General features: G+C 47.1%; 2 long non-coding RNA genes across 3 annotated transcripts; both read right to left on the reverse strand.

The window, feature by feature from the left end:
• Positions 1–830: 830 nt before the first annotated feature.
• On the reverse strand, positions 831–27,423 carry LOC119390522 (uncharacterized). Of its 2 annotated transcripts, none has more exons than XR_007416020.1 (3): positions 27,399–27,423; positions 3,269–3,341; positions 831–1,025 (listed from the first exon to the last, which is right to left on the reverse strand). It is a non-coding gene; the product is annotated as an uncharacterized LOC119390522 (long non-coding RNA). The 2 variants fall into 2 exon arrangements; XR_005183345.1 differs by lacking the exon at positions 27,399–27,423 and adding an exon at positions 5,627–5,738 and having other exon boundaries at positions 832–1,025.
• Positions 24,587–25,704, reverse strand: LOC125758402 (uncharacterized). Its single transcript, XR_007416019.1, has 2 exons — positions 25,628–25,704; positions 24,587–24,908 (listed from the first exon to the last, which is right to left on the reverse strand). It is a non-coding gene; the product is annotated as an uncharacterized LOC125758402 (long non-coding RNA).
• Positions 27,424–27,706: the final 283 nt, after the last annotated feature.

Genomic DNA, 27,706 nt, shown 5'->3' on the forward strand with positions numbered 1-27,706 from the left:
CAAAGTGCACAAGATGCCTTACAGATGGTACCTTGGTTCTCCGCAGAATTACGAATAATGTCGTGGTTGGTGCTTCCCAACTTCACAAAAATTATGATTAGTAGCCACAAGACAGTTTACAACGAGCCCTAGAAATGCCGCTCATCCAGCTTTCGCTGTGACTGTGCTGCGATTTCCGCGCAGGCCTGGGGTTTTTTTGTAGCCACGGTATACACGCATACTTCTTAATATCATCTGCCCTCCCAGCTCTCTCTCTCTCCCTCGCGCGTTTGCCTTCACTTGGAATCCAGTCTTTTAGAGTACGTACTGTTACGTACGTACATAGTAGCTGCCATATTCTTCTCAACTTGCAGAATGAGCGGCGTCGTTGTACCAAACCTCGACTGACTTCACTTCGTCGTTGTGCGAGTCTCGTTTACGATTAGAGCAAGTATGGCGCACCTACGTTAGCTAATGCAGAACTGACACCAGTGAAATGGCCGTCTTAAACAGTGACGTCATTCTTGTCGTCTGCTAGTTGCGATTTTCGAATGTTCGGTTTCGGTTTCGCCAGTGAAATTGGTTGAATGTTAAGAGTTAAAATGCCTTTTTAGTGTATATTTTAGCCCTTTTTGTATGGCTTGCATATGGGGGCTCGGGCGCTTCTGAAGTGAATTGATTTTTACTTTTTCCGCGAGCATTCCCACATTGTGACGATGCAGCAAATAACCTTTAATTTCAACTTTACTTAATTTACCACTGCGTTGAGCCCTAATCAACAAACATTCATATTCGACACTATCTTATGATGCGGAGCGCTCGACTGTACATGAAGTTCAAAACGAGCTATTTTTATCACGTGTACGACGTTCGTTCCAATGTGCCTTTATTTGCATCGTGTTACTAGCGGCACAGGGATTCCATGCATCCTTGACTGAACTGGCGTGCCTCCTCCAAGTCGCGTTCCTCTGCGCGTTCGAAAGAGTTGGGTTCAGCCCTGGCATCGGCCTCAGCGGCACTGCTGCTGTCCGGCAGGGCATTACTCCCTGAAAAAAAAAACGAGGGACATAATGGAGCGAGACGTGAATACCTTCAATGAGCCAGAAATGACCTCCCGAAAATTCAAATTACAATGTGATTGTTCGGGTCGTTATCAGGTTAAGAAATAATCCTGAGAATAACATTATTCGAGATTGTGCTTTTGTGGGCAAGGATTGACTGTAAGTTAAGACGGTTTCCATTTGCCTACGTACAATAGAATAATGACGATAGTTATAGTACATTTTGGTGCATCGCTTAGTAACTGCCGGATAATAAGGCCTGTGGCGAGCACACGCACTGAGCTTGACACGAGAGATGTGCAATTTAGGTGTCTCTTGAATGCGTGTGCCTTCTGGAGAAAAGAAAAGAGAAGGACAAGCTCCACTCTTAGAACAGGGTTGCGCCACTAGCGCAAGCCGCCCAAATGTTTACTTGATGGCATATATGCTATTTTAATAGAATCAGCACGATGTGGCAATGCACACAGCACATATAAACAAAAGAGACCTTAAGGTCTTGTTAAGTAATTGTAGTCCACTAATGTTAGTACAGTTACTATGTTCCTAGTGGAGTTACTGCCTACTTAGAAAGAGACCCACGTTTTGAGTTAGTACTATTTTATTTATTAATTTATTTATTTATTTACTTATTTATTTATTTATTTATCTATTTATTTATATCCATCAGAGTGCGGGCCGTGGGACCCAAGCAGGAGGTGCAAGGTTTAACACAAGAAATACACGTACAAGACACAATTGAAAACATGAAACGAAGGAAAGTAAAGAGCCACTAGCATAAAAATGAAAGAAAGCAAAGAAACTTGCTGAGAAAATAGCCAGAGCGTATTCACTGTTCACTAACTAACAGCCTCACTCCTATGTCATGCATGTCATCAATGCCATTATGTACATGCCACGGTTTTGGTGCTCTCGCGGCCGTTTCGTTCAGGTGATATATACCAAACTTGCTATGGCGCGACAGGACTGCACGGCGAACACAAGTGAGAGGTTGTAAATGAATATCATGATATCCATGTCATGTACGGCGTGATTTACATGCTGATTGTGCGCTCGCGGCCGTTCCCCTAGCTTGATGCCAAAATTTGTGTGGCGTGACATGACTCTCTAACATAAATGACAAGTATTAACATGAAAATCATGGCATGCTTGTGATGTAAAGCATGATTTACGTTCCACGCTCATGGTGCGCTAGCGGTCCTTTCAATAACTTGATATGTGTAAATATTCGTATGGCATGGCATGAGTATATTAAGAATGACACAATATGCATTCTATACATCACGATATCCGTTTCATTAGCATGGTATATACCAGATCGTGCATTCATGACATGCATTACAAACATGAGACAGTCAGCGTCATGTCACAACATGAATGCCTTGTTTTTCCTCAAAGAAAACAGTGCGTTGTATGCAGGTCCTCGCTGACTGCATCGCATCACCTGCTGACCCGAAGGTCGCGCGATCGAATCCCAGCCGCCAAGGCGTCATTTTCCATGGAAGCAAAAGTGCTTGAGGCTCGTGTATTTAGAAGTTGCGAAAGCATCGCGCGGGGTGCGCATCGAGTTTCCCTTTCTCTTATGTGACTTATGAGACGGTGGTTGTCGAGGCTTTTGAATTACCGCTTGCCGACGCAGACGTTTAGGTTCGGCTTCCCGAGCCTTCCTCTGCTCCGCGGTGGTGGCGCTGCCGCTGCAACTAGCACCGACGTTGGCGTTGTTCATAGCGTTTCGCACACCGCTGCACAGAGCTCGAATGACGGAAGCCCAGCGAACTCGCGCTTTCGAAGCCTCGCAGCTTCAAGATTCGCCTGCCCGCGTTGCCGTTCACGTTCAGCTTCGCGAGCGTCCATAGCGCCGTTGCGAAGGAGAGTACAACGGGGACCAGCGCGCGCCGCATTATATACGGGCGCACAGCTGTGGCGGAGAGAGAGAAACGGGAGAGGAGAAACGAAGCAGAGGCAGAGCCCACGCCACCTCCTCCACCTCACCTCCGCGCGTGAGCGCGACGAGAGGGGGGAGAGATGGCGCATGCGCAGTATGGGTGCGGACGCCGCAGAACGGACACTGCCCCGAGCATAAGATGTTCGCATCTAATAAGGTGCAGGTTGAAGGAACCCAGGGGGTCAGAATTTACGGATCCCTCTTGAACGGTGTCCCTTATAATCATATCGTGGATTTGGGACGTTGAATCTCAGTAATTATTATTATACTATCCTCAGAAACTCACCTGCAACAATGAGACCAAGAATGGTCAGGCCCACAAGCATACCTTTAAAGTGCATGTTTGTCTTTTGTTTTTGCTGGAAATAAAACAAGGAAAATGCATTTGGCAACGCTACGTAAAACAATCTGATGTATTTCTCTTGTTCCCAAGTCGAAACGATATATCTAGGCGCAGACATATTTTAGTCTCCTTGCGGATATGGTATAGTGCTGTCAAGCAGGAGGACTTGGGTTCGATTACATGCAATATCGACAGCATTTCGATAAGGGCAACATTGCAGAATACCGACACATTGAGATTTACCCTCACAATCAAGATGACCAAGCTGTCAAAATTAACCCGAACTCGATCTCGACATCCTGCGTCGTAATCACAACGCGGTTTATGATCGTGAAGCCTATGAATTTATTCTTTGGAAAAACCTGACAACCTAGTTGGTTAAACATGATCAACTTTCTTTACCCAAATATACAAAAGTACTGGATACCTCGACAAAAAACACATAAAGTACACATCAACGCCAACTATTCACTGTTTAATGCGGAGATGAGCATTATATTATATATATATATATATATACATATATATATATATATATATATATATATATATATATATATATATATATATATATATATATATATATATATATATATATATATATATATATAGGCACAGCGATGCCTTCTGCCTTAGTTACGGGCGCCATCTAGGCTGGGTGCTATCGAAGGAGTACACACACGCGTGCCAGCTGCAACCGCTACTTTATTGTAAGCTTCCACGGCTTCCATTTTCACATGGTTTTCGTCTCAGGGACATCTGGCGACGAACTGCATCAGATCAAAGTACAGCGTTTGAAGGAACAAAAACTGTGAACACGTGAGCAACCAGGCGAAAACGCACGTCGTCGAAACTTACAATATCAGAACGGCTGCAGCTGGCGCGCGTGTAAGCGCTGCTGTCATGGCGCTGAGCCAAGAACTTGCGGCAGCTACTCACATGTGGTGCGAAGGCTAAGGAAGCAGAGGAACTCGTGGCATTGCCCTTCTCCTTTCCCTCCTCTTCTGCCTAACTTACCATTCACACCCCTTGCTATACTATATATACTATACTATACAAGACTGCTTTGCATGCTTTGCCCTCTGACATTCTCCCTTCTCTCCTCCTCACTCTCATTACTCTTTCCCACAGCTTGCTACACTACATTATACAGGGCTATGCTTGCTTTCTTTTTTCTATTTCTTTTGGTCACTGATCTTTTACAGCTCTTTTTCTCTCTGGCTATTTCTTTCTTTGACTATTTATCTTTTTCTCTGATTCTTTCGTTTCTTTATCTCGATTACTGTAATTCTATTTTTCTATCTCTTTATGTCTCTTTCGCTCTGCACTTAGTAGGGAAGCTACTGAGTACAAGTTGATGAATCATGATGGTAAGTATAGCGCGAACGTAAAGCGCAGAACGAGGAGGGAACATACACGATAACACGAGCGCTCACTATCAACTCTTTAGTTCTTGCTTTTGCCACGTATAAATACCTATACGTACCATCTTGTAGCCATCCATGAGTATAGTGGGCTGACAGGCAGATGTGTCAAGAGCATGTTAAGGGAACACCACTACAGTGTTAATGAAAGCAAACAGGGACACCTAAAGATGCATTGTCGACAGTGTGGAACTGTATCTGGGCCACAAGGTCCACCCGGGTCATACGAGCCCTTTTTTAAACGGAGTGAAATTATCAGTCGTCACACGGACAAGCATTTTCGGGAGATTATAAAGGCTTTAAACATGGCACGTGCGAGAAATAGGCATGTGAGCGTGGCATCTCTAGCACTATCAAGCAAACACTTGCGCTATTAGATCTTTGAAAAGGCTGAGTCGTCAAGTGGGTATAACATAATCTTCTTTCTTTTCCTTTGTCTTGCTGATTGTTGCTGTAGGTAGTTACATGTTCTTGTATGTTCCGTCTTCGTTCCGTGCTTTACGTTTGCGCTGTTCTTATTATCTCTGCAGTGTACTCGTTTCCTCGTCGTCTATCTCTTCCTCTCTCTCTTCCTTTTCTTTCTCTCTCTTTCGCCCTTTCTCTATCTTTCTGTCTCTCTCCGCACTCGTTCTCTCGCCCATCAGAGTTGCTGCGTCCTACGCCGGACAAATCGGCGCACATGATCTGGGGGCGAAGCAGAGAATGAAGAAGAGGATGAAGGGAACGCGTGCCGGTTCGTTATTATTATTGTATTCAGGTCACGCCACGCGGCATAAAGAAATGCTTAACCGCCCCGCTGTAAAACAAATTTGTGCTTTTTGGCATCTGTGGAACAATCGTCAGCACTTCTTTACACGAAAAAGATATTACGCCTCACCTTGCGAAATGACTCCGGCTGAGCTGTTTCCAAAGCTTCCTTGAGTTTTCAGTGCTCGTTGAATAGCTCATGCCTCGTGTTTTATACAGGTACAGGTCCACCCACGTGCACAAAAACATTTCAGTGAACATTCTTTAGGACGGTCCACCTTGTCACAATTTGACCGTATCAGTGAAGTGTAACCTCTTTCGCATTCCGGAAATTGTATCCATCTAGGTTGCTTGCAAACAGCACGACCCAGAAATAGGAACTGCGATTACATTCCGTTCATCTAGGCTGCTTGAAAACAGTGTGACAAGGAAAGTATGATCCGCGATTACTTGACAAGAATGCACTTAACGATGACCGGTTCACATCACTTGGAAATGAGAGTGTCATATAAGTTTAATAGTAAATCCCCCGTGACAGTAAGCTGATACAGCCTCTATCCGCTTATCTTACAGGGCGACGTGAGATTAGGCTTTAAAAACACTTTAATTTGGTCTCCGGCCCGTGATTCTACATGTCATCTGTTTAATTTACATCAGTGGAAAAACAACTCTGAGTAATGGGGACGCTTCTTTTCGAGTTCTGGACGTAAACAGAGGATAAAGTCCAAAGAAGTGGGACCAATAACTATGCTGACTTTTTTCTGAATTCCATGCTCGGGAAGCATAACAACAAGGTGCATGACAAAAGCATCATGTCTCAAAAGAGCGGCGACGAGTTTATATCAAATATAGACTAAATATTAGCAACCACAGTATGGCTGTGGTTGCTAATATTTAGTCCCTCCTCTTCAGTGAACACCATAAACGGAGAGCTAAAGGAAGGAGCACTTCACAGTGCTCGGTCCGCAAGCACTGCAATGATGCTCACGAAATCTTTGACGCCGCAGCTATCGCAAACAGCAGTGCGTCTGGCGTTAGCTTTTCGCGTGCGGTGTTGTGTGATGCTCATTGACTATGCAATTCTTGTTAAATCTAATGCCCGCTACCTCGAAGTATTCTCAAGCTCCTTGTCATACGCGATGGTTTAACGGCTTTACATAGCACGCATTCATGTTCCCTTCGTAATAAAGAACTCACTCATAAGTCAGCGCCTGTTTTTCGTTCCACTTCTTTGGCCTTCGTCCTTGCTCGCTGCTCTCTTTCAGAAGTGCTCGAAAAGAAGCGTCTCCATTACTCGGAGTTGTTCTTCCTGATATCTTAACAAGCGCGAAGCCACTCTCATACAAGGAAGCAACACGTGGACATGACGGGAGCTAGCCATTGGACGTTAAGCGCCCATCCTGTCTACTTTTCTTCTCCTTGTGTGTTTAATGGTCTTGTTAAGATTTATAAGCACAATGATTACCAGCTAGCCCTAACTTCTACGTATTCTCCTTGTGTGTTTTTGTACTTGTTAGCAATTCTATGTTCAGTTAGCGCCAATTATGCCAAAATTCTGCGTCTTCACCTCGTGTATTTTTTGTGAAGATTTCTAAGCGTAGTTATCGCCAAATAGCCGAAAGTTTTGCGTCTCCTTCTTGTGTGTTTCTGTATTTGTTAGGATTTCTAGGTTAAGGTATTGCCAATGAGCCCAAAAATGTGCGTCATCTATATGTGTCTTTTTTTGTAATTGTCAAGATTTCTAAGTTCAGTTATTGCCAACAACCCAAAATTCTGCGTCTGCTCTTTCTGTTTGTTGTACATGTTAAGATTTCTAAATTCATTTATCGTCAACTAGCCCAATATTCTGCGTCTTCTCTTCGTGTGTGTTTTGTAGTTTGTTAAGATTTCTCAGTTCACTTATCGCCAACTAGCCCAAATTTCAGCATTGAATGGGTAGAGAATAGCACTCGTCCGTCAAACTTGTCCTATTAGTTGCCTGGTTTTATGATATCGCTTAATTATCCGGAGATTACTGAGCATTTTATTGTTCCATAAGCACTACCAAGAACACTCAAGTTTTTCCTTGAAGGAATGGTTTATGTACAAGGTAATTACAAATACGGTGGTAGCACCTTGATTGAGAATCGAGAGTCCACTCTAACGACATGGGACCTCTTCCGCACCTTATTTCTGAACACCTTTACGAACATCCTCCGGAAAGAGAGGCCTGAAACCCTTCTGGAGACACGTGCGGTTTTCTCGTTGGGGAGCTCCCCAACGAGAACATCGGCCAAAGTGCGTTGGCGGGCTACTTGGCTTATCATGTTAAGTTTGAACAGTGCGATAGAACACGGACGGACACACACACACACCGCTGACTTTCAACCGGAAATGTTTAATTTCATATGCACGTGGCGGATATATATACATACGCGAGCAGGTGAAAACAAAGCAAAAAAGATACAGAACAAGGACCCAAACGCGCATGTGTTGCCGCAATCACAACCTTTTGCAACCAAACTAGGGTGACGGATCAAGAAATGTCATTTCCTTTTCGGACAGTGACAAAGATGACATGCTGACTCACTTATCATTCATTTTTTCTATTTCACAGGCTTCAATAATTTTCCTTGTCAATCTATCTTTAGCCTTGTTCAGAATACTCGTTTTTTTTAACATCGGGAAATAGACGCATTTTTGACAGTGAATGAACAAAAGTAATTTCAGGGCAAGGTGCCCTGAAATTACTTTTGTCACGTTGTATTTGTGCTCCTTCAACCTTTGGTTAACACAACGGCTTATTAACTCTTGGCTCATAGCTCCAACAAACGCCTCTTGAACAGCAATACAGTCGTATTTCCAAAAATCTTATGAAATTGCCCTTCGGGACTTCATGCGTCGGTAAGAGAGGGGACAACACCTCAGCAAAAAATAGTCAGGGTTCTTGTGACCCCCGAGTCAAAGTTTTTCGAGTCACTGCGTAAAATAATTGGGGTAATCGTCTACAGATCTGAAGACGCCAACGACGTCCGTACTGATTAAACGATCGTAGAGGAGCTTGTTGCGGTTAGTCAGAAATAGGTCGCTCAAACAGGGAGCGATGGATGACCGAATACATGCAAGGAAAGAATATTGATGCGCACACATATAAAAACATGGACTCAGGAGACTCGGAGGAGCGCAAACGTTCAACTCAACTTTCAAACTTTCAACGCCGCTCGTCCGAGTCTCCTGAGTCCGTGTTTTATATGTGTGAGCATCAATATTCCTTCCTTGCAAGTATGAACGAACTCGCCCAGCAGCAAGTTTTATTGATCCAATACATATGCCAATTTCTTTTTCATAATGTGGTCGTCCCAAGTTGAGTAGGTGGAGTTAACATAAAAGTGAAGGAGCTCTAAAAACTGTTCACGGGACCAGCCGGAAGCGTTCTGGAATCCGATAGTCCCCAACCTGGCAATACTCTCGGCAACACGTCACGAATTCTGTCTGGGGGACCGAGTAGAACAGATCTTAAACGTCAATCGAAAAGACGAGTAGGTCCTGGCCCTGCCTGACCTTTAAAAATTGAACAACTTGCCCCGAATTAACTACCAAATAAGGATCATTAACAGGAAGCGTCTTCAAAAGCTTCTGCAAAAACAATGTCAAACACTTCTGCCATATGTCGTTTTCGGACAGTATCACACGGTGAGGGCAGTCACTTTTATTATATTTTTTACAACAAAAAAACGCCAGGCCTGCGCTGAAATCGCAGCACAGACCCAGCGAAAGCTGGAAGAGCGGCGTTTCTAGAGCCCGTTGTAAGCTCTCTTGGGGCTACAATACAAGTACACTAGAAAGGTACCCACTACGCCATAAATCACAATTTTGGTGAAGTTGGGAAGCACCTACCAAGCCATTATTCGCCATTCTGCGGAGAAGCGAGGCACCAGCTACACGTCTGTAAGGCATTATGTGCAGTTTGTTGACGCGACGACTGATGACGATGAAGAATTATGGCTCAGCCCTGTGTAATGGGTTGGAAGCTTTAAACGGCCCACCAGTTATATAATTTGCATTAGGTAACGCCCGGTCGCTATTTCCCTCGCCCGTCATGCTGTATAACATACGTTGACGTGGGAGAGAGACGGGGGGGGGGGCGAAGAACTTTACTTAGACTCCGAGGAAATGGATCATGCGCTTATGGGCTTCCTTGGCAACCAATACAAGTGTACTTGCGAGGAAACCACTACGCTATAAATCATTGTAATTTTTGAGAAGTAGGGCAGCAGGCACTGTGCGATTTTTCGTCATTCTACGCAGAGTCGTGGTACCTGCTAAACGCATGTAAGGCATTATGCGCACTTTGTTGATGTTGTGCCTGATGACGACGAATGATTATGGCAGAGCCCTTTGTAATGGGTTGGAAGCATTCAACAACCTACTCGTTGCGCAATTCGCATTTTGTGCCGCCTGGTTACAGAATTCGCGTTGTGCGACGCTTGGTGCTTATTTTACTCTTCTACCACGCTATATTGCACATGCTAATGTGGTTCCTTCCCGAGATGAAGCCTGTATAGGACCTTTTTGCAAAGTAGTTTCAAGCACCGGCATGGCTCAGAGGTTACAAAGAAAAAAAAACCGGCATGGCTCAGAGGTTGAATACTGGGCTCCCACGCAGAGGACCCAGGTTCGAACCTCGTTCCATCCTGGAATTTTTTTCTTATTTCGTTTTTTTCTTATTTCGAGCGATACTGGTTACGGACACCGGCGGCGGCGGCGGCGGACAACTACGGCGCAAAAAACGGCCGGTGAAATGATCTCATAACAGCTTTCGCTGTAAAACCCATAAAAGTGACTGCCTTCTCCGTTTGGGTCCCGCGTGCGCATTTCGGTCCTCGTTCTGTATCTTTCTTGCTTTGTTTTCACCTGCTCGCGTATGTATATCTATGCGCAACCTGAATATGAAAATAAACATTTCCACTTGAAAGTCGGCGCTGCGTGTGTGTGTGTGTTCTACTCTGTGTGCGTTCAATCGCGCTGTTCAAACTTAGAGAACATCGGGATGTACACCGAAGAAATCACTCGCCTATTCCACCATGCTGACCCCGGCATTTCCGAAGAAAAAAAGGTTCGCTTCCTGATGCCGGTAGTGAAGGCAGAACATTTCGCCGGACTTTTGCACAACCCGCCGATGACGGTCTCCAAATTTCTTTAGGAGGTCACAACAATTGAAACGGCGCTAGAAATCCGCACCAGGCAATACAACCGCCGCATGCCCACGAGGAGCGACGGCGATGTTCAAGTTCTTGGAATCAATGACCTGCGCGAGACAATCAGAGCGGTCGTGCGTAAGGAGCTGCAGAAGATGTTCCCCAGACCGCAAGCTCAGGTGGATTCGATCACCGAAATCTTTCGTGAGGAAGTCCAGCAATCGCTGGGAATTCCCGAAGCACCACAGCCTCATCTGGAAGATATGAGCTATTCTGCTGCAGTCCGTCGTCATGCATTCCATCCACGACCAGGTGAAGACAACGCACCGCTGCAACTGTGTCGTGAAACACCACTACTCCCACCGACGCCATCCCGCCCTCCTGTCGACGTCGCTACGCTTCGAGAGAGACTGACGTCTGGCGTACCCCAACCACCGCCTGGCGGTATGTGCGGCCGTCTTCACCACTGCGGTGAAGACGGCCACACATACTGCCGCTTCCAGTACCGTGAGATGGGACTGCGTGGTTTCGCCGTGAACATGCCGTGTCTGCAGCCAGGTGAACGACCTCGGGACATCGCCAACTACATCGCCGGAGGACAACGTCAACGACGACGACCATCCCGTTCGCCGTCGCCTGGCCGCAACCTCTCGCGGCATCGCCGGCAGCACACCGGCCCAACCCTAAGATTCTCCGTCGGCGACGACGACGATTTGGGAATCACCAGACGCTACCTCGCCGTTTAGCAGACAAAGCCTTATTGAGGGGACTTCGCCAAAACTAGACCAGACGACACAACGCAGAAGTATTCGAGAAAGAAGACGCAGCCGTGATCCGACACAGCGACCTAGCCGTAACGCCAGACGACGAACTAGTGACCTCTATGTGCTTATCGACGGTCACAACATCGTCGCTTTGGTTACTCCGGCGCCGACTACTCCGTCATCAGCGGACCTTTCGCTACGAAGTTGAAGAAAGTTAAGACGGTCTGGAAGTCACCGAAATCCGCACATCTGGAGGCCACCTGATAACGCCGGCTGGAATCTGCACAGCAGAGTCACGATTAAAGACCCGACTTATCCTACGAGCTTCGTAATTCTGGAGCAGCGCTCGAGTGATGTCATCCTAGGCACGCACTTAAACCTATACGGCATAGTCATCGGCTTAAGAACCATGTCGATAACGCTATCAACAGACAAAGCGACGCCACTCTGGATAAAGACCAGTGTAACCGTTCCTTGAACGTACTCGAGTAACGAGTGCGCCACATTCGGGGGTCCTGATACACGCAGGCGCAAGAACATCACCTCACATAAAAGGCATTATCCAGAATGATCGACACCAGCTGATAGACCAAGAAATTAGTGTCGCGCGCGGAATTTCTCGAATAATGAAGGAAAAGAAATTGTGATACTGAAGAACTTCAGCCACGAGTTCAAACGCCGCAACTAGGGCACGAAGATAGCGCATCTAGAAAAAATTGGGGCCGTCAGCGATGCCTTTGCCTTCTTGGACACCGCTGGAACTGAAACGGTAAGCCGAATGCCTGAACCGATATTCGAGACCAACCCAGACTCTCCGGCTTGCAAACAGGGATAGCACCCAAGGCTTTTTCAAAATGACTGGGAATGTTTTCTGTCGTCGTCAAGGAATCGGCAGATGTCACTTGCGAAGCACCGTATCATAACTTAAGAAAGTGCTCGTCCACTCCGTCAGAGTGCCTATCGCGTTGCGACGCGTGAACGACAAAACATAAAACAAGCCTCATTGATGCTGCGGAACGACATTATACTAGCATCCCAAAGCACGATGGATCCCTGCGGTTCTGCGCGGACTATCGTTGCTTGGACAAGGTCACGAAAAAGGATGTGTAGCCCATCCCACGGATACACGACACGTTGAACCGGCTAGGCGACGCAATGTAGTTCTCGTCCATGGACTTGTAGACGGGCTACTGGCAACTTGTAGTCGATGACAGGAACCGCATTCATCACGCCAGACCGCCAGACGGCCTCTTGCAGTTTAAGATGGTGCCGGTTGGACTGTTCTCTGCACCTGCGACATTCCAATGCGTGATCTACACAGTGCTGGCAGACTTGTCTTGTCTACTTGGATCACGTCGTCGTCTTCGCATCAAGTTTTGACTAACACCTCCGGCGCCTTGGAACAGTCCTTCAAGCAACCAGGTCATCCGGTCTTACACTGAAGCCGCAAAAGTGCCGCTTTGCATACGAAGAGCCGCTCTTCCTTGGACATTCGATCAATCAGTTGAGCTGGAGTGCACCCCGGTCCCCAGAAAACCACTGGCACCGCTACATTACCACCACACGGTTACATGAAGACGGTACGCCGATTTCATGATCTGTGTGCCTATGCCACGCGCTTTGTAAAGAACTTTTCCCGCATCGCCGAGCCACTTACTAACCTAATGAAGACAGACGTCGAGTTCTAATAGCAAACGTGCCAAGATGAAGAATTACAAGAACTCAAAGGACATCTTCAGTCCTGACCGATTCTTGCCCACTTCCACAAAGATGCACACACCGAAATACACACTGACGACAGTAGTGTATGCCTCGGTGCTGTGTTAGTTGAGAGGAAGGATGCACTTAAAATAGGCGTAAGTTACGCTGGCCGGTCGCTTTTAAAGTCGGAAGCAAAATATTGGACGATAGAAAAGGAGAGTCTTGCCACTCTAGTGCCATCATAATCGCCCTTCATCATCATCATAACTTTCCAGTCACCACGCCGCGCCTCTCGCGCAGCTCATGCCCAGAGCTCGAGGCGCGAGACAGAGTAGAATGCGCTCACGCTCCTGGCGAACTTGACGCCTGCAGCGCCCGCCGCTCCGCTTAGCCTTGTAATAAAGTGGCGAGACAACAGTACGGCCACGTCGGTCGCCTTCACTTCGTTTCACGTCTCACGCTACATTGGTGGCCTGGAAAAACACGCCCTTCGACGAGTGGCATGCTGCCATGCTTACGCCACTCTGCCCGCCACTGCCGCCGTTCCGCCTGGTCTACCCCGAGCGTGGTTAGTGCAGCTTTATGCCATTTGCGCATTGAATGACGTCACCACACAACCGCTGATGCGCGCCGTCTTCCTGCATGCCCTCCCAGGTGAGCAGCGTCATCTCGCTGCCGCGTCGACCTCCAGCCCGCTGCTATACGACCACTTCTGCGCTGCGGTGCTGGCCTGCTACGGGGAAACCTGCCACCCGCTTCCAGTGAGCCAGTCTCCCCGTCCGTCGCCGCGAGCAGTACCAATTGGGCCACAGCCCTCCCTTGCCCAAGACGTAACCCCCCAGCTACGCCTCCTATGACCTCACATCCCGCCGCCAGCGCATCGATTCCCGCGCCCCACCTACCCAACCCACGAGGTAGAGGTCTTTGCTGCTGCCATCGGCCATCATGTACAGGTCGTTGCTGCTGCCATCTGCCATCATGTTCACTGAGAGGTCACTATTTTCGACAGCCTTGACCGATGGTCCTTCAGGCGTGCCGGCCATCTGACACCTTCAGAGACCTCCACGACCTTTGACACGTGAGGCTCCACGACGGCTACCTTGCCGCACGTGGAGTCTACCACGGCCACGGACATCGTCTCGCCCGCTATTACACCCCAGTCAGAGAGGCATCGCCGTCCACGGTGTCCAACCAACCCGACTTTTCATCAAACTGGACACCTTACGAATCTTGCCAGCGGCGACCACCATCGTCCTCGAAATCTGCCGCAGCAGAGGTTCCCACCCCTCACCAGCCACAGCCGAACGCGCAGGATGCTGCAAGCGCGACCAAAACTCTCGAGGACCGCTGATCTGGCTCGCTACAGGTAGAGCAGACCGCGTGTCTGCCACGCAGGCGGACAATCAGCCTGCCGCCCCTCATAGTGAACCGGCCACGCAAGCATTTTCAGTTACTGTAGTTGACCCACTTTCCCGGTTCACTTCCCTGTCCAGTGCGCTTGCTGTCATCCCCAACATCCGTTCCCACGAGCAACTGCCGCTCAAGAGCAATCGGACCAACATAAGGCCACGAGCTTATAGAACTGCAACAGCACCCACGCCCCTCCCCAAGTGTCGCCATCGTTCAGGCCAGCATGGAAGTCCGCCGCTGTGGTATAGCGGTTACGGTGCTCGGCTGCTGACCCGAAGGTCGCGGGTTCGATCCCGGCAGCGGCGGTCGCATTTCGATGGAGGCGAAATGGTAGAGGCCCGTGTACTTAGATTTAGGTGCACGTTAAAGAACACCAGATGGTCGAAATTTCCGGAGCCCTCCAATACGGCGTCTCTCATAATCATATCGTGGTTTTGGGACGTTAAACCCCAGATATTATTATTATTAGGCCAGCATGGAAAGTTTCGACGTCAGATTGAGCCACAGTCGGTCTCGCTACTGACCCAGTTCAGAGCCACTCTGCGTGCCAGCGTCCATCGATGGCCACGCGCGTGCAGGAAACCCCGACACCATCCCGTGTGGTTCGCGTTGCGCGATCGTTGGAACCACTCCCATCCGCCCCCCGCGTACGTCCACCACACAACGCGGCGCTTGGGTTTGGTATAACGACTTCAACGTTTCTTTTACTCTACCGTCCATGGGGTCTCCCGCCTTCACGCCACTGTGTGCTCGAGTCGCCTGCACCAGGAGAGCGCACAACCATACCGTCGTCGATCGGGCTTGTGCCGTGCCCAGCGGATTTCCTTCGTCCGACTACGACACCTACGTCATCAACACCACCTTCTACTTCCGACAGCTTGTTTTCGTCACGACTCTCGGCCGCTACGCAGCTCCCAGAGCCACCCGCCAGAGACCCACTGGTTCCTGATGGTCCGTTCACGTTGACGACCTGGACTGCCCATGTACACTATGTTTCGCGTTATGGACACTTGTATATACGCGCCCATATTTTAAATGCGAAGCATTTCTTAGCGAACTTCTGCGACTTTGAGCGTATCTATCTATCTATCTATCTATCTATCTATCTATCTATCTATCTATCTATCTATCTATCTATCTATCTATCTATCTATCTATCTATCTATCTATCTATCTATCTATCTATCTATCTATCTATCTATCTATCTATCTATCTATCCGCCTACGACTTTGTGCTCTCCTGGTCGCTTGGTTAATCGAATGTACACCAAAATTGGTATGGTGTAACATGACAGTATGACGAACAGAAATGACAAGTCATAACATGAAAATCATGACACGCATGTCATGTACAGCATGATTTACATGCCACGCTCATGGTGCGCTGCGGCCGTTTCACTAGCTTGATATACACCAAAATTGGTATCTCGCGACGTAACTGTGTAACGAACATAAATAACACGCGTTAACATGAAAATCATCACACGAATGTCATGTACAGCATGACTTACGTGCCACGCTCATGGGGCGCTGGCGGCCGTTTCTCTAGCTTGATATATACCAAAATTGGTATCTTCCGACGTGACGGTGTGACGAATATAAATAACAGGAGTTAACATGAAAATTATGACACGCGTGCCATGTACAGCATCACTTGTGTACCACGCTCATGGGGCGCTGGTGGCCGTTTCGCTAGCTTGATATACACCAAAATTGGTATCTTGCGACGTGACTGTGTGACAAACATAAATAACACGAGTTAGCATGAAAATCATGTCACGAATATCATGTAGAGCATGGTTTACGTGCCATGCTCATGGTGCGCTGGCGGCCGTTTCGCTATCTTGATATACACCAAAATTGGTATCTTGCGACGTGACTGTGTGACGAACATAAATAACACGAGTTAACATGAAAATCATGACACACGTGTCATGTACAGCATGACTTACGTACCACGCTCATGGTGCGCTGGCGGCCGTTTCGCTAGCTTGATCTACCCCGAAGTTGTTATTGCGCGACATTACTGTGTGACGAACATAAATAATAGGAGTTAACATGAAAACCATGACACGCATTTTCCTTACTGACAAAGAAGACGATGTATGCAGCTCTTTCCTGGATGCTTCGCATTACATCGACTCCCACAATGCGTGGGATCTGCCGGCTTTTTTTCACTTCGGCGTCACTTCTGCGGGCGAATTTAGCATCATCGTGGTTTACAAGTCCGGCCGTAAGGATTCTGATGCCACCTGCTTGTCCCGCACACCTGTTGACCCACCGCCCCATGATTATCTCGACTAGGACACCTTCCTTGAACTCATCAGTGTCGACGACTTCGTCGAACAACAACGAAGTGATACAGACCTGAGGTTCTTGGCAGTATGCTTAGAAGGCAATACCACCGTTGCATCCAACGCATTTAGACGAAGATTGACGTTGTTTTGCTAACAAAACGAAGTTCTTCTAAGGAAGAACTTCTCACCGGTCCGAGATAACTACTTCCTCATGGTACCTTCAGCACTGCGACCAGAAGATCTCCAGGCCCTACACAAGACCCGAAGGCTGAACACGATGTTTCCCGAACGCTTCCGAGAATTTAGGAAACGTGCTACAGGCCGCGCCTTGCCACCGGCATCGCTCGCTATGTAAGGACATACCGAGACTATCAGCGACGCGAGAGACTGCCTAAAGGTATTGCCGCAGAAGTAGCGAAATTCTTCGTTGAGAACGTCCTGCTGCATCACGGTGCTCTGGACGTCGTCGTCACCGGCAGATGTTCAGCTTTTATAGTGGGCCTAACTAAGCCATCTTGAAATACAGGGAGACAAGTCACCGACGGACAACTGCCTACCACCCACAGACGAATGGCCTCACCGAGCGGCTAAATAAAACCGTTACCGACATGCTGGCAATGTACGTCGTCGTCGACCACAAGCCATGAGAAGCCATCCTTCCGTACAAAACCTTCGCTTATAAAACTGCAATGCAAGAAACAACGCACGTGACGCCGTTCACGGAAGAATCCCCTTAACGACGCTTCACGCCGTGCTACCGACTGTCAGCGACGAGGACAACCTGGACGTTGCACTCTACCTTAGCGCCGAAGAAGCCGTACTGCTCGCCCTTCTATGCATCAAGAATCAGCAGACGATCGACAGCCACCACTAGAATCTGTGACGACGCCACTTGGAATACCAGCCCGGTGAACGTGCGTGGGTCTAGACGGCGATACACCGACGCGAACTTAACGAGAAGCTTCTTTGCCCATCACATACGTAGCCTAAGTGGAGAGGGGGTCAACCACGCCTCTTGGATATCGGTTTGTGTTGCATGTATATATCTACACGCGCGCAGACAAAACCACGCACGAACACACCTAAAACATCGTTCAACATCCCCCCCTCCCTCGGAAAGAAGTTCGCTACTGTCGCTGATAGTTCAGCCTCAGCCCTTACAACGTACTTACACGTCTCGGTGCACTGGACTACGAGGTCGTTCCGGACGGCATATTTAGCTCTCAGCGGCACAGCGCACGACCTGAATTTGTTCATGTCGTGCGCCTTAAGCCCTTCCATGGGCGTTAAAGAACCTGAGCACTCTAGATTTTGCTTGCTGTATTTTTGTTCCTTCGTATTTCATGGATTTTTCAATTCCATGTTCTGTTTTAAGCATCGGGGTGGTGCTTTTTTAGGCGGGAGAGGGGAGGGGGGGCATTGTTACGCGCGTTTATCGCTGTTATGACGTGTTCGGGTTTCACCCACAAATACTGTTAATGACGCTCGCCAAAAACCGCAGATATATGGGAAGCTTCGCTATGGTTTGAGGTCATTCTCTTAAGATTACGCACAGGAAGCTAACAGTCAATTTTATTTAATAACTTACGTAAGAACCAGCGATAACGCTGGAAGGTTCGATTACTGATGTATAAATGACGATGCGTTCTACCGATAAACAGATTAACAGCGACCGACAACAGTGCTTGCCGCTATCATTGTACAGGCTGTATCACTCGTGCTTTAACTTTTATTGCGATAGCAATAAAATGTCCCGGATATGTATATGTATATATATGAAGAGGGCACAAAGAGAAATAAAGCAGAAGACAAAAATTCTGAAGTACCCGGCCGCGGATTCGAACCAGGAACCCCTCGCTCCCCAGCGCTCTGCGTTAGACAACTCAGCCACACGCCATGTATGCGCCCGCGAAATAACGGCGAGCTATTTATATACACCATGTACCGCTGGTGGTAAGCAAATCTCGGAGGAGCGTGAGCGTGTTTTCCATCACACAAGGCTCCTAATTTTCTTTCAATTTGAAAACTGCCCTTGGTTCGCGCACGACAAAGTGGCCCTTTTCTGTACCCACTCGTGATGTAGAAGGAAAAAAAAAAGAAAGAACATCGGGAACACCTTGCATCATAACGCCTCCGTGTGGCTGGAGACGCAGGGGGTAACTCCACGCGCCACAGTTTAAAAGAAAAAAGAAATATCTAAGAGCGTCTGAGTCTCCATTGTCGACACTTGCAGACGCAGCGCTCCTAATTTTATTTCACTTCGAATACTGCCCTTGAGAGTGGCCATTTTATGTACCCACTCGGGATGTCAAAGGAAAAGAAAAAGACAAAGGACACCGGGTACACCTAAAGTCCCTCAATAAATTCAAAAGTATCGAAAAGCTTTCATGAAGCCGACGGCGCCCGCGATAGGCTGATCTGTGACACGTGACCTTGCCCCGCCATGAAGGTTCCCGCGCCCCTGGAGGAGAGCGCTCGCTTCGCCTGTTCCGCTATGCACGTTGTGCGGTGATTTTGTTCTGCAAAGTCCGATATGCCTTGTTGCTGCGCGTTTGGGTGCCGAAACCGGACGGAAGACGGCAAGAAGTTATTTTGCATCCCGCGGGGCAAACAGAACCTAACCAGAAGAAAAGTGTGGTTGCACAGAATTGGACGGAAAGACTTCGAACCGTCGGCCACTGCACGACTATGCGAGGTAAGTAGCGCGACACAAAGGCGCAAGAAAAAGCATACGCGTGCATGTGCCGAGCTGCAATAGCATTTTATTCGTGCGCGCTGGTTTTGATGGCCCACATTTGTCGAGATTATTCATTCTAGTGCTTTATGAACCCGCTGACGTAGGTCATGCAGTACGAACCTAGCATGCAAGTAAATAAAGCGAGGGAAGCGCACTAACTCGCCGACAGATATCCGCATTGTGTTGCACGCGATCAAAATTTGTCCGCCGCCGTGGTATGACAGTTACTGCGGTTACGGTGCTCGGCTGCTGACCGGAAAGACGCGGTTCGATCCCGGCCTCGGCGGTCGCATTTTCGATGGAGGCGAAAATGCTAGAGGCTCGTGTACGGCGCGTATTCAGTGCACGTAATAGAATCCCAGGTAGTCGCCAAATTACAGGAGCAGTCCACTACGGCGTGCCTCTTACTCATCTCGTGGTTTTGGCACGTAAAACCCCAGCAATTATTATTATTGTTATAGAGATAAAAGTTCATAAATTTCGGCAGTGAGTTCTACTGTTATACTTTTCTATCTCTGCGCGCGTTGTTAACTTCGTTTTACAACATGTTGAGAAAGTCGTTTCCAAATGCAATGTAATACGAGCGCGAATAAACGAGATGTAAACGTGCCAAATGTAGGCGACGAAACATTTTTTCCGCTCTCTTTTTCAATGTTTATTTGAAATAAAGGCACAGCTTTAGCATTTTGGGGCCTTATTTCGGCCTTCATTACAGTCAGGCATCAGTAGCTTTTATTTCCTAGCATGTGCAGATATTTTTCCACCAGCTGAATGCCCTGCTTTAACCTGGGCGTCGTCTGCTACAGGAACTTTCTAGGTGGCGCGCGCGGCAGATGTCGCTACCTTAAAAATTATGGAGGGACCTTAGGTACACCTTGCATCGACGCCCCCCGTGGTAGGAGACACAGAAATTCATTCCACGCACCGCAGTTTAAAAAAAAAAGAAGAAATATCTAAGAGCGTCTAAATTCTAAATTTCCCAACTTATATTAACCGCCGGTTTCATGGCCAATCCCCAGTAGTGAGCAAGAGCCAAGAATAAAGGGTCAAGCAAGCAAGCAAGCGTCTGATTCTCCATTGTCGACACTTGCAGCGTGTTGCTCAAGCACATAGGCGTAAGAACTGTGACAGTTGGTAGTTCACGCTGGCCCTGTTCATGCCTGTGCGTTCTTTAGGGCGCCCTTCTTTGTGCTTCAGCGGCACGCTGCAAGTATCGAGCTGCTTCTGGTTCTTCGTGTGACATTTCCATTTCTTGCTATCGCATTCATTGCTTCGCCCTTGCGGCGAAACTGTGAATTCTTATTGCCCTGTCTTTCTGCCAGTTACATCCGCCTTTGTGCACTTTCTTTCTCTCTATTCCTCTTTCTTTCTCGCTATCACTGTACTCGTTCTCTCGCCCATCAGAGTTATTGCGTTCCACGCCCGACAAGTCGGCGCGAGTGTTCTCATAGCGAAGCAGAAGATGGAGAAGACGACGAAGAGAGGGCGTGTCGGTGCGTAACGATGACAGTTTTCTGTTCGCTTTGCACCGACTAACGGTCCGCTTAATCAGCTGCGTTGTTAAAATGTCTATACGGTCGGCATCGTGCGCCTCTGCACCTGGCGCACCTGGTGCCTTTACTTCCGCTGCGTTCTGTGTTAATCCAACTGGTGTTTCGCTTCCGTTTTGCGCTTGGCCCTGCACATTACCGCGAAACCTGAGTACCACCAATGATATCGAACATCAGAGAGAAGGGTAACATAATGTCTCTGCCGTGACCGAGAAAGCAGAGCCGCACCAGACAGCGCGCCGACTTCGCAGCTTATTCTACACTGCGAGGCACACGAAGCGCAGGCCACTAAATCTTGCTGCCTTGGCTTCGCTTGACCGCCTTGCGACACCCAATGTCGCTCTGACGGCGTTACGATCTCAGAGGCCACGCCCAAACCAGGTGGGGGGCCCTAACGATGCAATAGTCATTGCTCGTCACCGCACGTAATCAACGGCTCGCCATTGCATTTACTCTCACCTTTCTACTGCTCGGCGTCCTACTACTTAGTTAGGCGCGACTTGTGAGATTCTACGACGCCATATCGAAGGCCATCCTTTGTTCAGGCCAAGGCACCAAAATCTCGGAGTTCATGCCCCAACCTCACCTAGATGCGTCGGCCTGCGCCGAAAGCCACAGAGAAAGAGGTGGGAATTGTCTCGTCTTTCTACCTGTCTCTACTGCGTGTTGAGGTTTCTTTATTGATCTCACTCTTCTTTAGTTAACTCTATTCGGAATGCATTCAGTTTTGTCAATTCATTGAATAAATTGATCGAGATACCACGTCCTACTTGGTATCAATACACATCGCATGTGCGACACATACAACTTCCATAAAATGCTTGCTTGCTGATGTCGTCTTGGTGTGCACTTGTGTCTTTGGCAAACACGTCTTCCCGAAGTTGTGGAGGCCCCGAAGGAGAAGCATGCAAAATGGTATTTCTTGTTGACTTTGCTGTGATGGTGTGCCGTAGTCGGTATGAGTTAATCTTTTCCTTAGTTTTTTTTTTTTTTTTTTTGCATCGCATCAAGAACAATACGGTATCCCCACACTGAATAAACTCATTCTCGAATGTTGCCAGTTTTTTTCTACAGTGGAGAGTCCTCCTTTCGTTGTCCAATGCACGAATATGCATTTTTCTTCAAGGCATACTTTCACCGGGAGAGTATGTAAGTACTCTGTGAATGGTTAGTCGATAAATATTTCCACGTGTCCAAGTTTATGCACGTGGAGGCAAAAGTAGTGTTTAGTCGGTTAAATGCGGTGTATCCTGTTTCGCATGGTCGTAATTGCATTCACCTAGTTTGCTTCGAAACTGCGTGACACAGGAAGTACCTGCCCGTCTACTTGACTGATAGCTGAGTGAGGAACTGCTGTCATCAGAAAATTTCCAGCGGAATCTGAAAACTTGAACCCCCCTCCACCCACGCCTCTGATACAGACATGTGCCCAGCATATCCAATTCCTTAGTGTTGCTGGCCCTAATGTGAATAACTTTGCAGCACACGTGGTATTTGTATAGGTTAATGCTAGTGGCATTGGTACATCAGGAACTATGCCAAAAGTAATAGGGATAATTACTTTCGGGGACAGATATTTTCCTCTTAGAAATGGTGTTGTATTGAATAGGTAGGGTGACCTAAACTCCGGAGTATGAATAGCTAGAACTCCAGCTTTTCCGTGACTACCGACAGGAATGTGCTAAGAAGGTCATTCTGCAGTAGCGCTAATTGACAATGTTGATTGATACTTAATGAGTACGACTAACCTGCTTTATGTTAGCTGAATTCTGCTAGACAGAGTTTTCTTGAGAAAATTTTGAGAAGGTGTTCGTGAATGTAAACAGATACCATAGAAAGCACATTAGCCTTATTAGACAGCAAGTTGTCGAATGGTGATAATCGCTCGCCAAATTTCAATGAAACACCTCCGAAATGCTGAGTAAAGCAACCTTTTGGTTTATCGCTGTAAGAGCGTTGGTTTTCAATTGGAAGTGTTGTCGACTATGCTCCTCCCTCGCGCCGCAGTTGCCATTTATATTTTGATACTGACACAAATGCTGCCAAGGCGCAATGGACGCGCAGCTCGCGCGCTCATGTGGTGCACCCCACAGCGTGACGCATAAAGTAAATCTAGCATTGAATTAACGCGAACCATTGTCTTTACAAAGCCAGTATTACGAACGTTGGGATGAGTGCTATGTCAGCTGAGAAGCAGGGTGAAAATAAGTGATCGCGAATGGTACCTTAAATCGAAACAGACAGTGAATTAACCCAGCAGTGGAAGTCTGGCCCCATAACTTTTCGGCATATGTGCGGGATAAACGGGTCGATATGAATATCACTACTGAAGATTTCATAGGTCAGGGCTATTCGGAAGGGCATCGGAAGAGTGCTTTGTCGGGAAATGGATATAAAGTAGGATAACTATTTTGATTAACAATGCACATAGCGCATGCCTGGCGATGGAAACGGCTTCAAAGATATGGGTTGCCTGTGTACTATGGCGGCCTGCAAAGGCAAGTTTGTGCAGCCGGTTGATCACGTAGCAGAATCTAGAATGAAGCTCAGATAGCCTGATCGGTCATAGCAAAAGGGCACAGGAAAAAGTGTTCCTTACTGCAAGTACATTGTGCAGCGTGCTGTATTCATGGGTGGTGTGGCTCGTTTCCGCGGCTATGAGCATGTGCATTCACGGTTGCTCTATGACGCTGGAATTTCAGTTGTCTGCTTCTTGTTTCCCTGCTAGAGCGTAGGGAGGCCCATGAATTTTCTTTTCCTTAATGCGGAAGTAGTCTTGTTGCCTTGTATTCTCCGCTGGGTCTCTCAAAAACCGCATATAATGTACGATACCTACATTCAGAAGCCATCGGCTATCAGGGCAACGCCTTATCAAAAGTTAGACAATAAGGAAAGCTTCAGTCCGACGCTTGGTTAGTTTAGATATCTCATTGTTTCAAAAGGGAGTCAGGCTTTGAGAGACTCCGTAGTGAAAGGCTCCGGCTAATTTCGACCACCTGCGGTGCTCTAACGTGCACTGACATCGCAAAACACACGGACTTCTGGTATTTCCACTCTCTGGGAAAGCGACTGCAGCTGCCGGGATCAAACCCGCGTCTTTCCTGTCAGCAGTCGTGTACCCAAACTGCTGAGCCACCGCGGGGGCATGCAGTGAGGCGGTAATGTCTCGTAAAGAAGGCAGAGAGGACGAATGTGTCATGCAGTACAGCTGAATCATAATTTGACATCACACGTTCACCCACTGTTGACCACTAAGTATCCGTCTTCCAGTGACTCCGTTATATTCTTTCCATGAAGTATTTGCGAATACAGTTGTCATAAGTGCATTTTTCCTGGGAGTTACCTAGGCCATCTGAGAACCGCTCTTTTCGGAGCAGGTAGCGCTTCAAAGGCCGTGCCACTGTAAATACTTTCATCCCTGATCCACTGTGCCATTTGAAGTCCCAGCACGAACGCTTTTTTACGAAGCAACTTTATTTAATTCAATAGCGCCTTCAACATCAATCAGCGGACATCAGCTTTCGGCACTGGAATGTGATGTGTAGTGGTCGATTCCGCGTTAATTTCTAAACGATCTAGTTTTATCGCACGTACGACATTCTTGCCAACATGCCATTTCTTTCCAGCATGTTACTAGCCGCACAGGGATGCCATGCATCCCTCGCTGAGCTGGCGTGCCTCCTCAGCGTTGCCATGCTCTACCCGCTCAGCAGGGTCGTATTCAAACCTGGCTTCGGCTTCATTGGCACTGTTGCTGGTCGGCACGGCAGCGCTCTCTGGGGAAAAAATGAAGCAGATGATGGAGCGAGACAACCACACCCTCAACAAGACATTTATGACATCCCGAACAATCACAATAATATTGATCGTACGGGACATTATTAGCACACGCAATGATCGTACGAAAAATATCCTAGATTACGCGTTCATGGGCATTGGTCTTCTTATAGTTCGTATCGTGTTGAAAGACTTGGGCTGTAACAGCAAATCAATCACAGTGTTCTTGTTAAAGCGAAGTGTACACATTGTCGCGCTGAACTTGTTTCTGTCATTTGTAGCTGGACATGGGTAAATTCATGTACTCGGGAAAGAACAATGCTTTCGTAAAGAAAACACATGAAAAGCAATATGATGTCTGCGATAAAAAGAATGCGCGTCGCCGAAAACGTTAGCACAATACCATTACTCATAACGAAAAAGGGAAAGGTTATCCGATTTTCCCAAAAATATTTACTTACGGGGGCACCAATGAATAGCGACCGCCAAAGACATAATGTCGCACTGAGCACTTGAACCAGCACGCATGAGAAGTTTTACAAAAAAAGTCTACAAACGACCTGAGATACTTTTCAAGCTTCCGTTTTTTTTAACGCTGCTTCGCTACGATGTCTAGATTCCCAAGGTACAGCGAATGTTCAGAAGCCGCACACAACATTACGAAGGTAATGTTCTTGCTTTTGGAAGGCTGTTGTAACCCCAGAAAAAGAGAACTCACCAGCAACAATGAGACCCAAGATGGTCAAGCCCACGAGGATAACTTTCAGCTGCATGTTTTCCTTCTTGGCAGTAACTGGGGATCGAAAATGAAGGGCGCTAATTTTGTCACTGCTGCATTATACTAGTCCCATGTATTTGTTGCTTTCACATCTCCGTATGTCGTATATTGTCGAACAGACCCACCCTCGTCCCTCAACGGCTATAATATCGCGCTGCTAAGACTGAGGACTTGGGTTCGATTCCTGGACATGGCGACTGCTTTTTGATGAAGCCGAAATGAGAGAACACCCGCATTTACTTGCAGGAGAAAGAGCCCCAGGTTAATCCGCAGTCGCCGACTACTCCCTGTGCCTTAACTATATGGTTTTTTTGCTCTTAAAAGCACAGCACTTAAGGCATTACGACAACATTTAAACATTCTTCAAATACCTAAGCAAGGTAGAAAATACGGCCCCTCTTTACACGTACAGGGTCGACCACATCTAAGCTGAACACCTCATTAGTATTCAAACCGGTAAAACTAGAACGTTTCTTATACTTCACGAGTGCAATGCCCGTTATAGAACGTCTAATCGTGGTGTCGACAAACACAGTAATGATTTTCCGAATTATGTATTAAACAATAGCTTCAATGAGGTCTTGAATACTAATGAGGTGTTCAGCTTAAATGTGGACGACTCTGTACATCTAGGTTATGACCGCGGATGCAAACAAATAGACGTTCTCGATTTCCGGTTGTATAAAACGAAAGCACTGACGTGGCTTCTTGACATGGCGCAGAGATAGCGTTGGAAGAAGTGTCTTGCCTGATCCGCATCATGCAATACTTTTCCGAATAGAGCATGATGTTTCCACATTAGAACTTGTTATATTTCTCTGTGGTTGCCTGCACTTAATGTTGCTTTCTCTGTGTTGGTTTTTTTTTAACAATTTTTCTACGGAAGCAGCTTTATGCAATATTATAGTTCTTTCAGGTTAAGCACGTAGCCTATGCGCACGAACTCCACACTATTAGGAAAGTATACTGACTGCTCCATTTAAGTAGGAACCATCTCTGGTCAAGAGGATGTGTCAGTGTAAAACTAACAACAAAGTATTCATACAATTCTGGGTCATGACTTGCATCATTGAATTAGGTGCTCGAACACGTCATCGTCCCGAATGTGGGATCACTTTGTATTAACTGCTTTGAAGCGAGACTGTATTAACTGCTTTGAAGCGAGACTATAAGGCCTCACTACAAAGCTGGTACACACAAAATTACCGCCAGGAAAACCACAACTACCACCATTTATAAGAAACATTGTTTAGTTTGAAAAAGTAGTGCCTTCCCATTTCTTCCTATCTCGACGATTTCGAAGACACAAGAAAATTATTCAGGTCAACCGATCAAATCAAGCCTTCTGCCATGTAATATTTAATAATTACGCCATACAAATTGAGAATGTTTGTCTGTCATACTTGGAAAGTAACCGCATAAAGGCTTACTTAAAAAAATATCACCTATTGTTGAATGCTTTAATGTGTGTCCGAACGTAATATTTCATATCAATTGCTTTAAAATTGGTAAACTTGCAGTTGCGTACATCGATTCCTTGTACGAATGACGTGTGCCTTTTGTGCCAGTCAACCTTAAGAAATCAATTGCGCTGGCTATCACAGGGAAGTTTTAGTCTGCTAAAGCGAAGAAACAGCTGCATTTATACTTTAAGACATGTAAGGGCCAGTACTAACCACACCTTCACATTGAGAATGAAATGACGCCTTACCTTTCGAAAAACCGAGGCCTCAGTTGTCTCCGAATGCTCCTTTAGGTCGAAGTGCTCTGCGAGCATTTGGTCGCTCGTGTTATATACCCGTACAAGCTCATACACGTGACGACCAAGATTGCAGACAAACTTTTTTTAGAACGACAATGCTTGTCAGAATTTGATCTGTTCTATGAAGTGAATCCTGTTTGGAACATTTGTAATTGGATTCATCAAGTTTGCTTGACGGAAGCTTGACACAGAAAGTATATGCCGCGAATGCTTGAAACGAACGTACTGCACTCTGACCAGCGCACGTCACTTGCACA

This window comes from Rhipicephalus sanguineus, chromosome 4 (assembly GCF_013339695.2).
Source record: "Rhipicephalus sanguineus isolate Rsan-2018 chromosome 4, BIME_Rsan_1.4, whole genome shotgun sequence".
Taxonomy (NCBI): domain Eukaryota; kingdom Metazoa; phylum Arthropoda; class Arachnida; order Ixodida; family Ixodidae; genus Rhipicephalus; species Rhipicephalus sanguineus.